Here is a 14,410-nt window from a genome sequence, read left to right as displayed (position 1 = left end):
CCCCTGGCTGGACCCCTTCTGAACTCAGTCTTTAGGGGATTCAGCCCAGGAAGGACTCTTTCTGTCGTACGTAGAGGGGAACCCAAGATGGCGGGATCTTTGAGGGGCAGATGTAACGGTCCTCCAGGCAAGGTCATATTTCTTGCCTGAGGCAAGAAGTTTTGCTCCTTCATTCTTTCCATCTTTCCGTGGAACCAAGAGGCTCGGTAAATTTTCCTCTGGTCCCCTCTGAACAGGTTAAAAAAAAAAAAAGTCCCTTTCTAGAGGCTTCTTGGGTTTGGTGGAGGTGGGTGGTGGGCGGAGGAGAAAGTTTTCCATTCTGGAGCACTTCTCTTTCCTCCGAAATCCATTTTTCCACGTGTAAAGGCGAGACCCACCGTCCGGAAGCGGTTTGACACTCACACCCCTTGCGGACACTACTCGCTGTTGGGCAGTGGTTGAAAGTTACAGAGAAAACTGGGTGGAAACCATTTTCTGGTGTTCTCAGCCCTTGTTCTCGAGTCCATGGTCTCCAAGACCACAGCAGGGTTGACGGCAAAATTGTTACAGAGGTGTTGCTTGTAAAACGTTATTTTTTTGAGTTTACGTTTTTTGAGAGAGAGTGCGTATGAGAATCTCAAGCAGGCTTTATGCTGTCTGCGCAGAGCCTGCTTTAGGCCTCGACCTCGGGAACAAAACTGTGAGATCATGACCTCCACCAAAATCAGGAGGTGGTGGCTTAACCATCTGAGCCTTTCAGGCCCCCCCCACCCTGAGGTGTTGTCTTTAAAGCCATTCCTGCCACCCCAAACAGACTTCCAACTAAGGTTACCATAGAAGTCGACCAGAATGAATCACTTCTGCCATTTCTAATTGTAGAATTTCTTACTACCATAAACTGTTTTTCAGAGTTAGAAGCTGGATGTGAAATCACTGTTCTAGCCCAACTGAAGAGAAGACTGTTGGCACAATTGGAATGGTTCCATTAACCTACCTTGCAAAAACACTTGAGGTTCACAGAATTTCCTTTGTGAAAGTAAGTGACTGTTACTTTAATTATCTCCGATTTTTGTTATGCGGACACATGAAGAAGTGTCAACGTTTTGAGTGGTGTGGAGCCCCTGGAAGCAAATAGGGTCAGTGCCAAACAAAAGGAAACTGAAAAATATTGGTTGGTTCCCAGTTTGAAGAACTTGCGAAATAAACATTTGCTCATTGTGTACTTCCCCTGATTTTGATGAGGATACCAGGATGTTCCGTTCAGGCATTTGTGTGGGTTTTAGTGTGTGCTGGCACAGAGCTGTGGAGGAAGGGCCTCACCTGATCCTGCGTTGTGTTTACCTGCTCTTCTTTCCCAGTGACCTCATTTGATTTAGCACTTCTATGCCGACGCCTTTCTCTGAGCTCTTGTTTAGAGTTAATGGATAATGAAAAAAATGTTCCTAGAGCATAAGTAAGAGAAATTGGTTTGGGTTCCAGTTGTCAAACAAATATAGAATCCGGGTTTTGGAGGGGGGATGGGGAAGAAAGAGAAGAAATTGTAAAAAGAAGGATAACACATGAGGTGGGTGGTCACCAGAGAGAGCATGGGAGGAAATGACCTCAGAGCTGGGAGTCCTAATTGAGAAACCAGGTAAATACTACTTGGCAGCTGCAGAGTTTAGGACATTTTAACTTGGACTTGGGATGGGAGCCCGGAGAGGATGGGTTGCTCCAACTAGGTGGGAAAAGTGCTGGGGCAGATGAAACTCGAGTGCTAACAAGCAGTACATGAGCCAAGGGCTCTCTGAACATGTGGACCTCTTTTAAATGCCTACCAGTAGATACCTTGTACCATGGTCAATCTTGTGACATAGTTAAGAGCATAAATTCTTTTTTTAATTTTTGAGCAGGGGGAGAGTGCCTGGGGGAGGGGCAGAGAAAGAGGGAGACAGAGAATTGGAAGCAGGCTCTAGGTTCTGAGCTGTCAGCACAGAGCCCAATGTGGGGCTTGAACTCATGAACCATGAGATCATGACCTGAGGCAAAGTCAGATGCTTAACCAACTGAGCCACCCAGGTACCCCTAGGTTGTGTTACCTTTTTTTTTTTTTAAGTTTTATTTATTTCTGTGAGAGAGACAGCATGAGCAGGGTAGGGTCACAGAGAGAGAGAGGTACAGAATCTGAAACAGGCTCCAGGCTCTGAGCTAACTGTCAGCACAGAGCCCAATGCAGGGCTCAAACCCACAAACCGTGAGATCATGCCCTGAGCCGAAGTCGGCCACTTAACTGACTGAGCCACCTAGATGCCCCCTGTTACTTTTAAATAGTTTCTGTTAATCGTAGTTGAATTATTTCAGAGGGTTTCATTGTTAATATATGCAAATTCCAGCTGTTTAACATAAATATTTGGTTTGTTGTTTCTGGGCTGTGTATATATATATATATATATATATATATTTTAATTTTATTTATTTACTTTTTAAAGTAAGCTCTATACCCAGTGTCGGGCTTGAACTCACACCCCCAAGATTCAGAGGCACATGCTCTACAGACTAAATCAGCCAGGTGGCTGAGAATTTAGAGATTTGCTTTGTTTTTTTAAAGTAATCTCTCCCTTTAACATGGGGGCTCGAACTCACAACTTGGACATTGAGAGTCGCATGCTCTACCGATTAAGCCAGCCGGGCACCCCCAATCGAGTTTCTAATTCCTAAGTTTCAACACTAGGTTTGAAATTTGGAAAGTGCTCAGAAAAGTCAGCATGTTGGATGGATGGTGTGTTTGGTAGGTAACTTCCCCTCCAGCAGGGGCTACCTGAATAGAGAAGCAGGTAGAAACAGCCATTCCCACTTGTGAAGGCCTGTGTCTGTCCTACATGTGCTGGGAGATGTTTATATTGAATTTGATCCTCCTGCCAACAGATAGTTCTTTTCCTCAAGAAATAGAGGAAGAGGTTGAGAACATCTGTGATTCACTAGCTCCTACTGAAAAACCTCAGGATCTGTGAATACACACAGAAGAAGCAAGAAGACAAAAAACATCATGAAGGTCAATTGGCTATTTTCTCTAGACAACAATCGACTGTCCTGATGTAAAAGATTGTTGTGACTCATGTGGTGGAGATTGTGGTTAGTTTTACTTTAAAATTTCCCATTACATTTTTAAAGAACAATAGATTGTTCAAACACACAGTCTGAATCACTGTGTTCTTTTGAAACTAAATCTTTGTGGGTTTTTTTTTTTTTTTTAGAGAGAGAGAGAGAGCGCGTGCGCATGCAGGTGAGCGAGGGGCAGAGAGAGAGAGCTAGAGGGAGAGGAGCGGGCTCTCCTGAAGCAGGGCTCATGTCCACCCAATGTAGGTCTCCACCTCACGAATCGTGAGACCATGACCTGAGCTGAAGTCAGATGCTTAACTGACTGAGCCACCCAGGTGCCCGAAACCAAACCTTTGTTCATTACTGAGGTTTACATTTTCCTTCTTCCTTTTCAGTGCTTGTTTCTATAGCAACCATCCACCTGATGATAATATTTTCATGAAATAAAAAAGGAAATTCTGAGAGAGTAATAATCTTGAAAGTATTTAAAAGAACATCCTTTTTAAAAAATTTTTTAAATGTTTTTTTAATTTATTTTTGAGAGAGAGAGAGAGGCAGCATGAGCAGGGGAGGGCCACAGGGAGAGGGAGACACAGAATCGGAAGCAGCCTTCAGGCTTTGACCTGGCTGTCAGCACAGACGCTGACATGGGGCTTGAACCCACAAACCGTGAGATCATGACCTGAGCCGAAGTTGGACGCTTAACCAAATGAACCACCCAGGTGCCCCTAAAAGAACATCCTTATTTGGGGCGAATTTGGTCATGATGTCAGTCTGGTGATTTGGGTTGAACTGTTCCTTTTGATGCATTGTCCGTGCTCATTAACACTTGAAGACAACTTTCTTTCAGATGACTGGTTCTGATGCGCTTCCCTTTGTCTTAGCTCTGATGTCCGCGGGCCACTGGACTCCGGGGTAGCAGGGTAGGAGCTGACCTGCTCGCTGGCAGTGGTCAGGTGCCGAGGCTGCTGGGACAGGCTGGCCTGCTGACCCCCTCTGTGGGGGACGGGCGACCAGCAGGGCTCAGATGCCAACATTAGACCATTGCTTTAGCGTCTGGTCGTGCGCGGGTCCCACCGCCCAGCCACGTCAGCCCCAGGCCCGAGAAAAGCACTGCAGGATGAAGAAGGGGATCTAATTAAATGGACATCACATGAAAAGGATTGCTTTTCATGTCCTATTCTAACCCTCTGTGCTCTCTCTTTGCTTTTCTACTTCCTGTGTTTCTTGGAGCGTTTGCTTTAAGAGGAGCTGGGGCTTCTCTTACAAGGGGACAGCCCTGTCCTCGAAGGACCACTAAGCCCCTGACAAGCACAGGCTGCTGGGGAAGTTTTGCTCACCTGTGGAAACCACGCTGCCCACCGACAGCAACACGGACAAGTAGTAAAGTTCAGGGGACGTTTTTTCCTGTATTTGGGAGGAGAAAAGCATCGTGAGGGATCCTTGTCTTTTCGTTGGAACCCCTGTTTACGGTGTTCTGGCCGAAAGGATTTAAACAGTGGCCCCAGGGGCGCCTGGGTGGCTTAGTCGGTTAAGCGTCCGACTTTCGCTTAGGTCATGATCTTGCGGTTTGTGGGTTCGAGCCCCGCGTCGGGCTCTGTGCTGCCAGCTCAGAGCCTGGAGCCTGTTTCAGAGTCTGTGACTCCCTCTCTCTCTGACCCTCCCCTGCTCACGCTGACTCTCTCTCTCCTAGAAATAAATAAGACATTAAAAAAAAAAATAAAAAAAAACCAAAACAGTGGCCTCAGCTTAGCAAGAGACGGAAGGCTTGCCGCACACTTTGCAAAATGCAGTCCAGTAGCTCCACTCTGCAGCGGTAGCTCAACTTTGTTTTTTTCTTTTTAGTCTAATAAAGTAGAATTTACCCAGAAAAAGAAAAATCTCTCCCAGAATTTTTATTTATTTTGTCATTTTTTAAATGTTTATTTTTGAGAGCGAAACAGAACATTAGCAGGGGAGGGGCAGAGAGAGAGGGAGACAAAATCTGAAGCAGGCTCCAGGCTCTGAGCTGTCAGCGCAGAATCTGACGCGGGGCTCAAACTCACAAACCCTGAGCCAAAGTTGGACGCCTAACTGACTGAGCCACCCAGGCGCCCCTCTCCTGGAGTTTTTAAAACTTTCCCTGGTGAAATGTCTTAACTGCAGTGTATCTAATTAGGAATTCCGTCTCTACCTATCTCTGTTTTTACTGTGAGTAGGAAATAAATATTGAAGACTAATTGTGTATTACGTACAGCCAAGCTTTCAGAGTAAGATGAGCCTTTAGAGATTCAGTATTTAAACACATACACAGTCAGTTGCCAAAACTGTTAACACCACCGTACAGACTCCTTCACCGAAGGATCCCACACCAAACACAGCAAACATCCTCTCCAGTGCCTGTGGGACGGGCTCCATCCACGTAAGCAGCACAGCAAAGCCTAAAAGGACAGCCAGAGCAGCATCGATTTACTGGGTTTGATTATCTCAGAAATATGTTCTTTTCTTTTTTTTCTTGGTAAGTTTATTTATTTTGAGAGAGACAGAGAGGTTGTGAGCCAGAGAGGGGCAGAGAGAGAGGGAGACTCTTCCAGCAGGCTCCACACTCTCAGCGCAGAGCCCTACGTGGGGCTCAAACTCCCAAACCAAGAGTCATAACCTGAGTGGAAATCAGGAGTTGGACGCTAAACTGACCGAGCCACCCAGGTGCCCCGCAGAAATGCCATTCTTGAACACAAACCCTAACAGTGTATGTTTCCTTACTTCCCTACTGTGGTACACAAGTGCTGAAAACCCAGCCAGGCTAAGGTTTTCCTTTAATATACAGGTTGTGTTCTTACTAATGGCATTGTTGGATAGGAACGACGACTGTTTTTTTTTAATGATTCCAGTTATCTCATTTAAACCTTAGCAAAACGGAAGCAGGTATTTAATCTCCATGTTGTAAATGAGGTAGGGAGAGCTCAGAGAGGTTAAGTCATTCATCGTGAATGTGTCAGCTGGCTTCCCTCTGTCTCCAAAGCCAGTGCTTGCCTCCGTTACATGCATCACCGCTTACGGAGCTGAGATTTAGTGGGAGATTCTAGGGCCGTGCCCAAGGCCTTCAATAACGACTTTTTCATTAAAATTTAGGGACAATGCCTGGCTGGCTCAGTCAGTGGAGCATGTGACTCTCGATCTTGGGGTTGTTTGAGCCCCACGTTGGATCTAGAGATGAATTAATAAATAAAAATCTTAAAAAGAAATTTAGACATAGTTTTTATTTAAATTATGCACCACTCTTCTAAGCACACACATAGGCTTAGAATCAAAATGTATTAATTAAGACATTCCTAAAACTTCACGTTTCAGAGTCCAACAATTCTCTGTTACTTTTTATTTCAAGTTGTTGAGGTGCCTGCTATTCCATGCAGTATTGTCTCCAGTTCAGTAAATATTTATTAAGTGAGTAAATGAATCTGGTATTTTTTTTTAATGTTTTATTTATTTCTAGGAGAGAGAGAGAGAGACAGCGTGAGCAGGGGAGGGTCAGAGAGAGGGAGTCACAGACTGAAACAGGCTCCAGGCTCTGAGCTGGCAGTCAGCACAGAGCCCGACGCGGGGCCCGAACCCATGAACCGCGAGATCATGACCTAAGCGAAAGTCAGACGCTTAACCGACTAAGCCACCCAGGCGCCCCTGAATCTGGTATTTTTTATAGCTAAAGAATTTTTAATAACATCAACACAAAATATTTGCATAAGTTTCACCCTGTGAGCTGAAGAAGTTCCATCTTCCCCCTTTTTGGTTTGGCAGCGTCTGACAAATAGTAGGCACTTAATTGCTTGATAAATGCACACTTACCAATTGTGAAGAAAGTAAAGATGATGTTACCAACCAGGTTGGTAAGGAGAGGTTGCCTGCAGTATCGGGCAGATCTGGGCCTAAAATCAATACACTGGGTCATACATTAATTTATCAATTATTGTCGCCCTAGAAGCACAATACCAGAAGGCACTAACCCTTGAATTCTAATCCTGATTCTGGCCTTGGGTTCATTTGGCTCGAGGCAACTTATTTTTCTTAACTGCCAATTAATGCTATGGAACAGCCCCCTAGTAACATTGAGACTTGTTAATAGTTCTGATCGCTGGACAAGTACTGTTTACCCTCTTTCTAATTCGTGTTAACTTGATATTTCGGTGGCAAATGTCAAGAAGATGGTTGGTGGAAATCCCAGCCTCCCGAAGGAAGGAGATTGGCCTAACTGCACACAAACTCCTAGGACAGAGGTTGGCAAGTTTGAATTAGGCCAATTCCAAAGTGAGTGTCCCAGTTCCCACTTCTGTTTTGCCCCTTTTGTGGATTCTTAGTTTCCGGATTATTTTCGACTTACCACATGCTTAGAGCTGCCGTTTTTTTATTTTGAATGCATCAGGCTGCCTTTGTTTTCATATGTCCCATGACAGAGTTATTAGCTAACTGACCTTTTCTGCGAGACTAATGTCCAGCATAGAATATGAAATAAGGTATCAAGTCATAATCTGGTCACGTACACCTATGTCACCCGCAGCCTGGCAGCTGGCAGCTAATACCAGGCTGTTGAGGCCGGTCCCTCGGGAATCCATCAGTGAAAACATTGGTGCCGTCGTTGTCGCCCATGTAACAGCTTCTTGTACTAAAAGAAGTAAGTGTTAAACTCAGTCTGCCCGAATCCCAGCTGTCCTGTTCGTGTTGAGATTTTTGACTTTTTCAAAGAGGTGAAGCAGGCGACTACCATCGATAACAGGGGCACGCTCGTGGGCCCGGCTGCCGTTAGCCCTGTCACGGAATGGCAGGGCACCCCCCGGCTGTCGCCAGGGGTCAGGCCCGCGGGCCCCGCTGCCCTGTGCGGGGACTGGCTGGCAGAAGCACTTACCTCAGCAGAACGTACAGCTGGAGGCCTAGAGCGGTGGTCCCGAACAAGAACACTGTCACTTGGCTGCACGGGACACAGCGAGTCACGTTTTACGTTACTTCTTTAGTGATAAAATGGCTTCAAGAAACCAGATTCAGGTTCTGTTTCTTGACAATGTCACGTTAAACCACAGAGATAAAGTTTTAAACATAACTTGAGATCCATTCCATTTGAACGCAATCATGTCTAATAATACGTCACTGAGAATTAGAGCTGCCATTTCTTGAACTCCTACTACATAGCAGGCGCTGTCGATACTGGTCCCCAAGGGATCTTTAGAACCTTGGTTGCTTTACTGTGACTTGTAAGTTCAGGCCGTACGACACAGGTAACAGTAAAAGTTAACCTTCATCGTGAGTAGACAAACGTGCCAAACATTTTTATTCACTTTCTCATTTAATGTGCACAAAATCCAGTGCGGTAGGGACTGTGGTTCCCCATTTTATAAATGAGGAAACAGACCCTGAGACACTTAAGTGTCTTGTCCAAGGACAAACACCTAGTAGAGACAGAGCTAGAACTTGGAGCCAGGCCTGAGAGTCCTAACCCTGCCCCTGTGCTGTGCTGCGCTGCCCCCAGCCACCCGGTTCACATGGAGTGTAACCGACAAACCGAGTGAGCCGACCCGCCACAACTTGCACAAGCAGATGAAGCCTGCTGTTTCTGCTCATTTGTGAAATTCTTTTGAAATTACATGTCCTTACGTATAAGATAATGTAAGATAATATAAGATCCATACCTATTAAAAGTTCTTAATCTGATAATAATAATATAAGCTCCATGCATATAAGATCTTCCTCAGTAACTAATAGTTCTCTTTCTTCATCATAAGCTCTATCTTTTATTTACCTTGATTATTAATCAGGTTTAGCACTGAGGGACTTTAGGGTATGTGTAGAAAATAAATTTACCCAAAGACAAAGATTTATCCCCGTTGAAAATACTAAAAAAAAGAAGTTTTCAAAATATATTCCCAGACTGTTTAAAGCAATGGCACATTGTTACAACTAGAATATAGTTAGAGGCTTGATGGGACCTTTTTGAAAGGAATAGCATCAGGGGCACCTGGGTGGCTCAGTCGGTTGAGCGTCTGACTTTGGCTCAGGTCATGATCTCACGGTTCGTAGGTTTGAGTCCCGCATCGGGCTCTGTGCTGACAGCTCAGAGCCTGGAGCCTGTTTCGGATTCTGTGTCTTCCTCTCTCTCTGACCCTTCCCTGTTCATGCTGTCTCTCTCTCACTCTCTCAGGAATAAATAAAACATTAAAAAAATTTTTCTAAAAACTTGAAAGGAATAGCATTTTTTTAGGGGTATACATTCCGTTCAGTTGTCAAGTCAACACATTATTTTAACAGTCAGCTAACATGGGCTTAATTATATTAAGCATTCTGAAATGTGACAAGACAGCTGGTTTTTAATGTTAATGTTTAAAAAACTGACTTAATGTTTATGAAATGTTTCATTAATGTTTATAACTCAGTATTTTTCAAACTTAAGAAAGTCATGGGGTGCCTGGGTACCTCAGTTGATTAAGTATCCAACTCTTGGTTTTGGCTCAGGTCATGGTCTCATGGTTTCGTGGTTCAAGCCCCATGTAGGGTTCTGTCCTGGCAGCACAGAGCCTGCTTGGGATTCTCTCTCCCTCTCTCTCTCCGTCTGCTCCTCCCTGCCCACACTATCTCTGTCTGTCTCAAATAAGCAAGCTTAAATTTAAGAAAGTATTATATATCAGCTATACTTCAATTACAAAAAAAAGGCAGTGATTTAAAAATTGAAAGTAAATTTTAGTTAAATGTCAAGACTGTCTCAGGGAGACATGAGTTTTTGGTTATAGCAAGCTGGGGAGAGACACTTACAGCCTGAGCCGGTGTGGTCTTGGCAGCCAGCGGTGCAGGTGATAGGCCGTGTGGGCCAGGCAGAAGTGAATCATGGGGGTGCTGGTCCTGAAGCACCTGGAGCAAGGCGGGGGGTGGGGGGGACGGATCCAGAACAGGCCTGTTAGAGCTTCCAAACTACCGCGCCCGTTTGTCACCAGCTTGTCCCCTTTCCCTCCCCACGTATTCTGGTGCCCTGCAGTGATCCACAGGAAGTATTTTTCCTTGGAGAGGGATGGATCCTTGCTCTTTTAAACACCCTGAGCCACGATGGAAGCTCACTGTAACTTAATTCTTCCGTGGTTGTGAAGGTCTAGAGTCTAGTGTGAGCTCAAGTTGGCTGTGTTCATGGTGAATTAATAGAACTGAGCTGGATATTTGAGAGTGGTTATGAGAGTGACCAGGGAGAAAGCTTCCTTTAGCTAAGAGATCAGCTTCCCCCAGCCCCTTCCCCAACCGTTCCCCTGGGGAGGACCTGGAAACCTGAGTGCATCCCCAAGGTTGGGGAGGAGCTCTGAGCTCTTTGTTCTATCCTTCCCTGAACAGCAGGCAGCTCCTTGGGGACCCAGGACCTCCTACTCACAGCTTCATTGTGCTTCCTGCCCGCAGCTCAATCTCCAGTGAGGTGGGAGGGGCTGGAACTGACGAGCTCGCATTGATCCTGCTCAGAAGCTGGCAGGATACCCTGGTTTCCCTGTGGGCCCAGGGTACCGCCGGGGATGTTGTATTCACTGTCACCCCAACACACCACAGACACTTTGTGTGGGAATTGGGGGGAAGGGGTGGGTGTGGTGGGAGCAAGCCTCAAGTGAACCCTGGTATCATCCTTGGGCTGTTGATTGAAAGGTAGGACATTTAAAAAAAAAAAAAAAAAGAAAGGTAGGACATTTAAATCATTCTTCTGAATTAACTCATTTTTTAGAAAAGAAATTTTTTTTTAACGTTTATTTATGTTTGAGAGAGAGAGAGAGAGAGAGAGAATGAGCAGGGAAGGGGCAGAGGTGAGGGAGACACAGAATCAGAAGCAGGCTTCAGGCTCCAAGCTGTCAGCACAGAGCCCGACACGGGGCTCGAATGCACAGACCGTGAGATCATGACCTGAGCCGAAGTTGGACGCTCAGTCGACCGAGCCACCCAGGCGCCCCGAATTAGCTCATTTTTAAAAATGCTGTGTGGAGCATTACCGACCCTGCTCTCCTTTATTTCTTATCAACAATCAGCCGTGTCCCTGTGAACTTACCGCTGTGTTTTGTTGGTAGAAAGCCTCAAATGTTTATTGAATAAATGTTTTATTTCCATTCCCACTGACGACTTAAATCGAGGGACTTATGACTTGGTAGCTGGCCTTCCTGTCTTGTTTTCCCCTTCCAGTTAATCCCACAGCGCCTCCATCATCAGTGTTGCCACTTCCCTCACAAATAACAGCTGCCACTTATTTTAACGCTGTGCTAGGGAATCTGCTAAGCCCTTTGCCATCTATTATCCTCAGAATTAATCCTCACAGTAACTGAAATTGGTTGTCATGATCCCCGTTTTACAGATATGGAAACTTAAGACTTGTAATTATGTGATTTGGTTAAGCTGATAAAACCAATTAAGGTTTTAAGGACTCATGTCTTATTATTTTTCTAAAACATTGTTTTTATAGAACCCTGTTGTCTGTCACTCTGTTGCTGAGAAACCTTCAAAGGTTCCCATCGCCTAAAGGGTTAACACGCACAGTCCTCTCTTCGGCCTGGAGGGCTCATTTCTGATCTACACAGCTCTGGCTTGATCTCTCTTTTTTTTCTTTTTTTAAAGTGTATTTATTTATTTTGGAAGAGAGAGGGAGAGAAGGAGAGAGAGAATCCCAAGCAGGCTCCCTGCTATCAGCACAGAGCCCAACTCAGGGCTTAATCTCAAACCATGAGATCATGACCTGAGCAGAAATCGAGTCAGATGCTTAACTGACTGAGCCGCCCAGAGGCCCCCTCTCCTATTTTTTTTTTTTTTTTTTTAATGAGAGAGCCTAGGAATCAGGAAACTTAGATGCTGGCCCTGAGTCTGCCACTCACCGGCTTTGTCCAATGTGAGCATAGAGTCTGAGCAAAAGTGACTTGGTCACCCAAACAGTTGGGTTTGGACATTGTTGGGCTCCAAACCAGTGGTCTTGACACAGGCCGTTTGAGCTTTGGGAAGTCCTAGAAGCGCACAGCAAGGTGTATGTTAGTCTGAATTTCCAGTTCATTCTCAACCCACTATTTATATCTAATATGTCTGTAGTACTGAAAAATTAGAAAAACCTAAACGTCCAATGGTAGAAGATTAACTAGAAAGACTAAATATCTTACAATAGCTTAGTTTTTGGAACAAGCTAAATGACTTTGGCCAAATTTATTTTTGATAGTAAGGCTTGAATGATGACGTGTGTGAACACATTTTATCCATTGAAAAGGATCATCCAGGGGCACCTGGGGGGAATCAGTCGGTTAAGCGTCCAACTTCAGTTCAGGTCATAAACTTACGGTGTGAGTTCGAGCCCCGCATCGGGCTCTGTGCTGATAGCTCAGAACCTGGAGCCTGCTTTGGTTTCTGTGTCTCCCTCTCTCTGCCCCTCCTACTTGTGCTCTGTCTCTCAAAAATAAATAAATGTAAAAAAATTTTTAAAAAAGTATCATCTGGTCGTGTGTTTCTTGTCCTTTATTATATTTCTACATTAATTATAAAAATATTCCAGCCTATACAGTTAATTCCCCCAAAGTTCCCCAAATGCTAGAGCAATTTGGCATCATTGGAATTATATTTATAAGCTCTCAGAATGATTATTTTTAAACATGATTTGGATATATAAGAATATTTTTGAGAGATGCCTGGGGAGCTCAGTCAGTTAAGTATCGGCCCTTGGTTTTGGCTCAGGTCATGAGCTCACAGTTCGTGAGTTGGAGTTCCACATGGGGCTCTGTGCTGACAGCGCAGAGCCTGCTTGGGGTTCTCTTTCACTCCCTTGCTCTCTGCCCCTCCCCCATCCGTGTGCACACACTCTCTCAAAATATGTGAATAAACTTTAAACTAATATTTTTTAAAAGTTTTATAATAACAAAACTGGTTTTTGATGGTTATTAAGCAAAGTTTATCAGGGGCGCCTGGGTGGCTCAGTTGGTTAAGCATCCAACTTCGGCTCAGGTCACAATCTCAACGGTTCGTGGGTTCGAGCCCCGCTTCGGGCTCTGTGCTGAAATCTAGAGCCTGTTTCAGATTCTGTGACTCCCTCTCTCTCTGACCCTCCCCTGTTCATCATGCTGTCTCTCTCTCTCTCAGAAATAAATAAAACATTTTTAAAAAATTAAAAAAAAAGCAATGTTTATCAAAAAACCCCAAACTGAGTGATTTGAGTTTGAGAGATCTGAAGATTCATTGTGTTGGGGAGCAAGGATTCCTGTGTTCTCAGAGGTCTTTCTCGCTGGACTAAGAATCAAATTGACATGAGAAGGATCAAGAGGAGAAAACCAACTTTAAGAGGTGTACATATGGGGGATCCGCACAGACATGGGAATTCCGTGGTCAGGCAACGTGAGGTCTGTATGTCATTCTGAACTCAGAAGGGGAGGGGGTCCGGGACTTCAGAGGAGAGTAAGGCACTCTGTGGGGCCATGAGGGGGGACATTTGGTAATTAGATGTTTGTCCTGCCACCCCTCAGATAAAATTTATCTCTGCTAATAACCCTAATTCTGAGAAAAAAAACCCAATTTAGATTCTTCCGTGCACCTAAGGGAGGGGCAAAAGTTTCTCTTGAGCCCACAGGGTTCTCAAATGCCTTCTGCTCAAAATAATCCACATGCCAAATTGGCACATTCTGAACCTCTTCAACAGACTCTCAAGCACAATGAATGAGAAAGACCCCCACTAAGATACAACGTGATGGCATTTCAGAGCATTGGGGATAAAGAAAACATCCTAAAAGTCTTCCAAAAAGAGAAAAGGTGCATAAAAAAGGAAAAGAATCAGAATGGCATTAGACTTTCAACAGCAGTGTGGGCTGCTAGGAAACAATGGAGAAGCACATTCGTAATTTTATTTTATTTTATTTTTTAATTAAAAATTTTTTTAACTTATTTATTTTATTTTTTTTACAAGTAGTTTATTGTCAAGTTGGTTTCCATATAACACCCAGTGCTCATCCCCACAGTACCCCCCTCCATGCCCATCCCCCCTCCCCCCCACATCCATCAGTTCTCAGTTTGTTCTCAGCATTCAAGAGTCTCTCATGGTTTGCCTCTCTCCCTCTCCCCCACTATTTCCCCCCTTCTTCTCCCCCACGGTCCTCGGTTAAGTTCCTCCTAATTCTCCTATACGTGCCAACATATGGTAGCTGTCCTCCTCTGCCTGACTTATTTCGCTCAGCATAACACCCTCAAGGTCCATCCATGTTGCTACACATGGCCAGAGTTCATTGTTTCTCGTTGCCATGTAGTATTCCATGGGATAGATAAACCACATCTTCTTGATCCATTCGTCCGTTGATGGACACTTAGGCTCTTTCCATGTTTCAGCTATTGTTGAGAGTGCTGCTATGAACATTGGGGT

General features: G+C 44.7%; 1 protein-coding gene across 3 annotated transcripts in view; it reads left to right on the top strand.

Annotated features, from left to right (window-relative positions):
- The window catches only part of NMNAT1 (nicotinamide nucleotide adenylyltransferase 1), a 29,895-nt gene that overhangs the window by 78 nt on the left and 15,407 nt on the right, over positions 1-14,410 (top strand). The window contains exons 1-2 of one of the 3 annotated variants that reach the window (XM_039234965.1): positions 118-206; positions 889-1,015. The exons of 1 other annotated variant lie outside the window; for it this stretch is intronic. The gene's annotated coding sequence lies outside the window, so the exon portion shown is untranslated. Of the gene's footprint in view, positions 1-117; positions 207-888; positions 1,016-14,410 lie in introns of those variants that run through there. One more of the 3 variants, XM_039234964.1, reaches the window with a different exon arrangement.

Source organism: Hyaena hyaena, unplaced genomic scaffold, assembly GCF_003009895.1.
Source record: "Hyaena hyaena isolate Hyena2069 unplaced genomic scaffold, ASM300989v1 scaffold_94, whole genome shotgun sequence".
In the NCBI taxonomy this organism is placed as follows: domain Eukaryota; kingdom Metazoa; phylum Chordata; class Mammalia; order Carnivora; family Hyaenidae; genus Hyaena; species Hyaena hyaena.
Note: the sequence above shows the minus strand (reverse complement) of the source record. Positions and strands in the feature narration are given on the sequence as shown.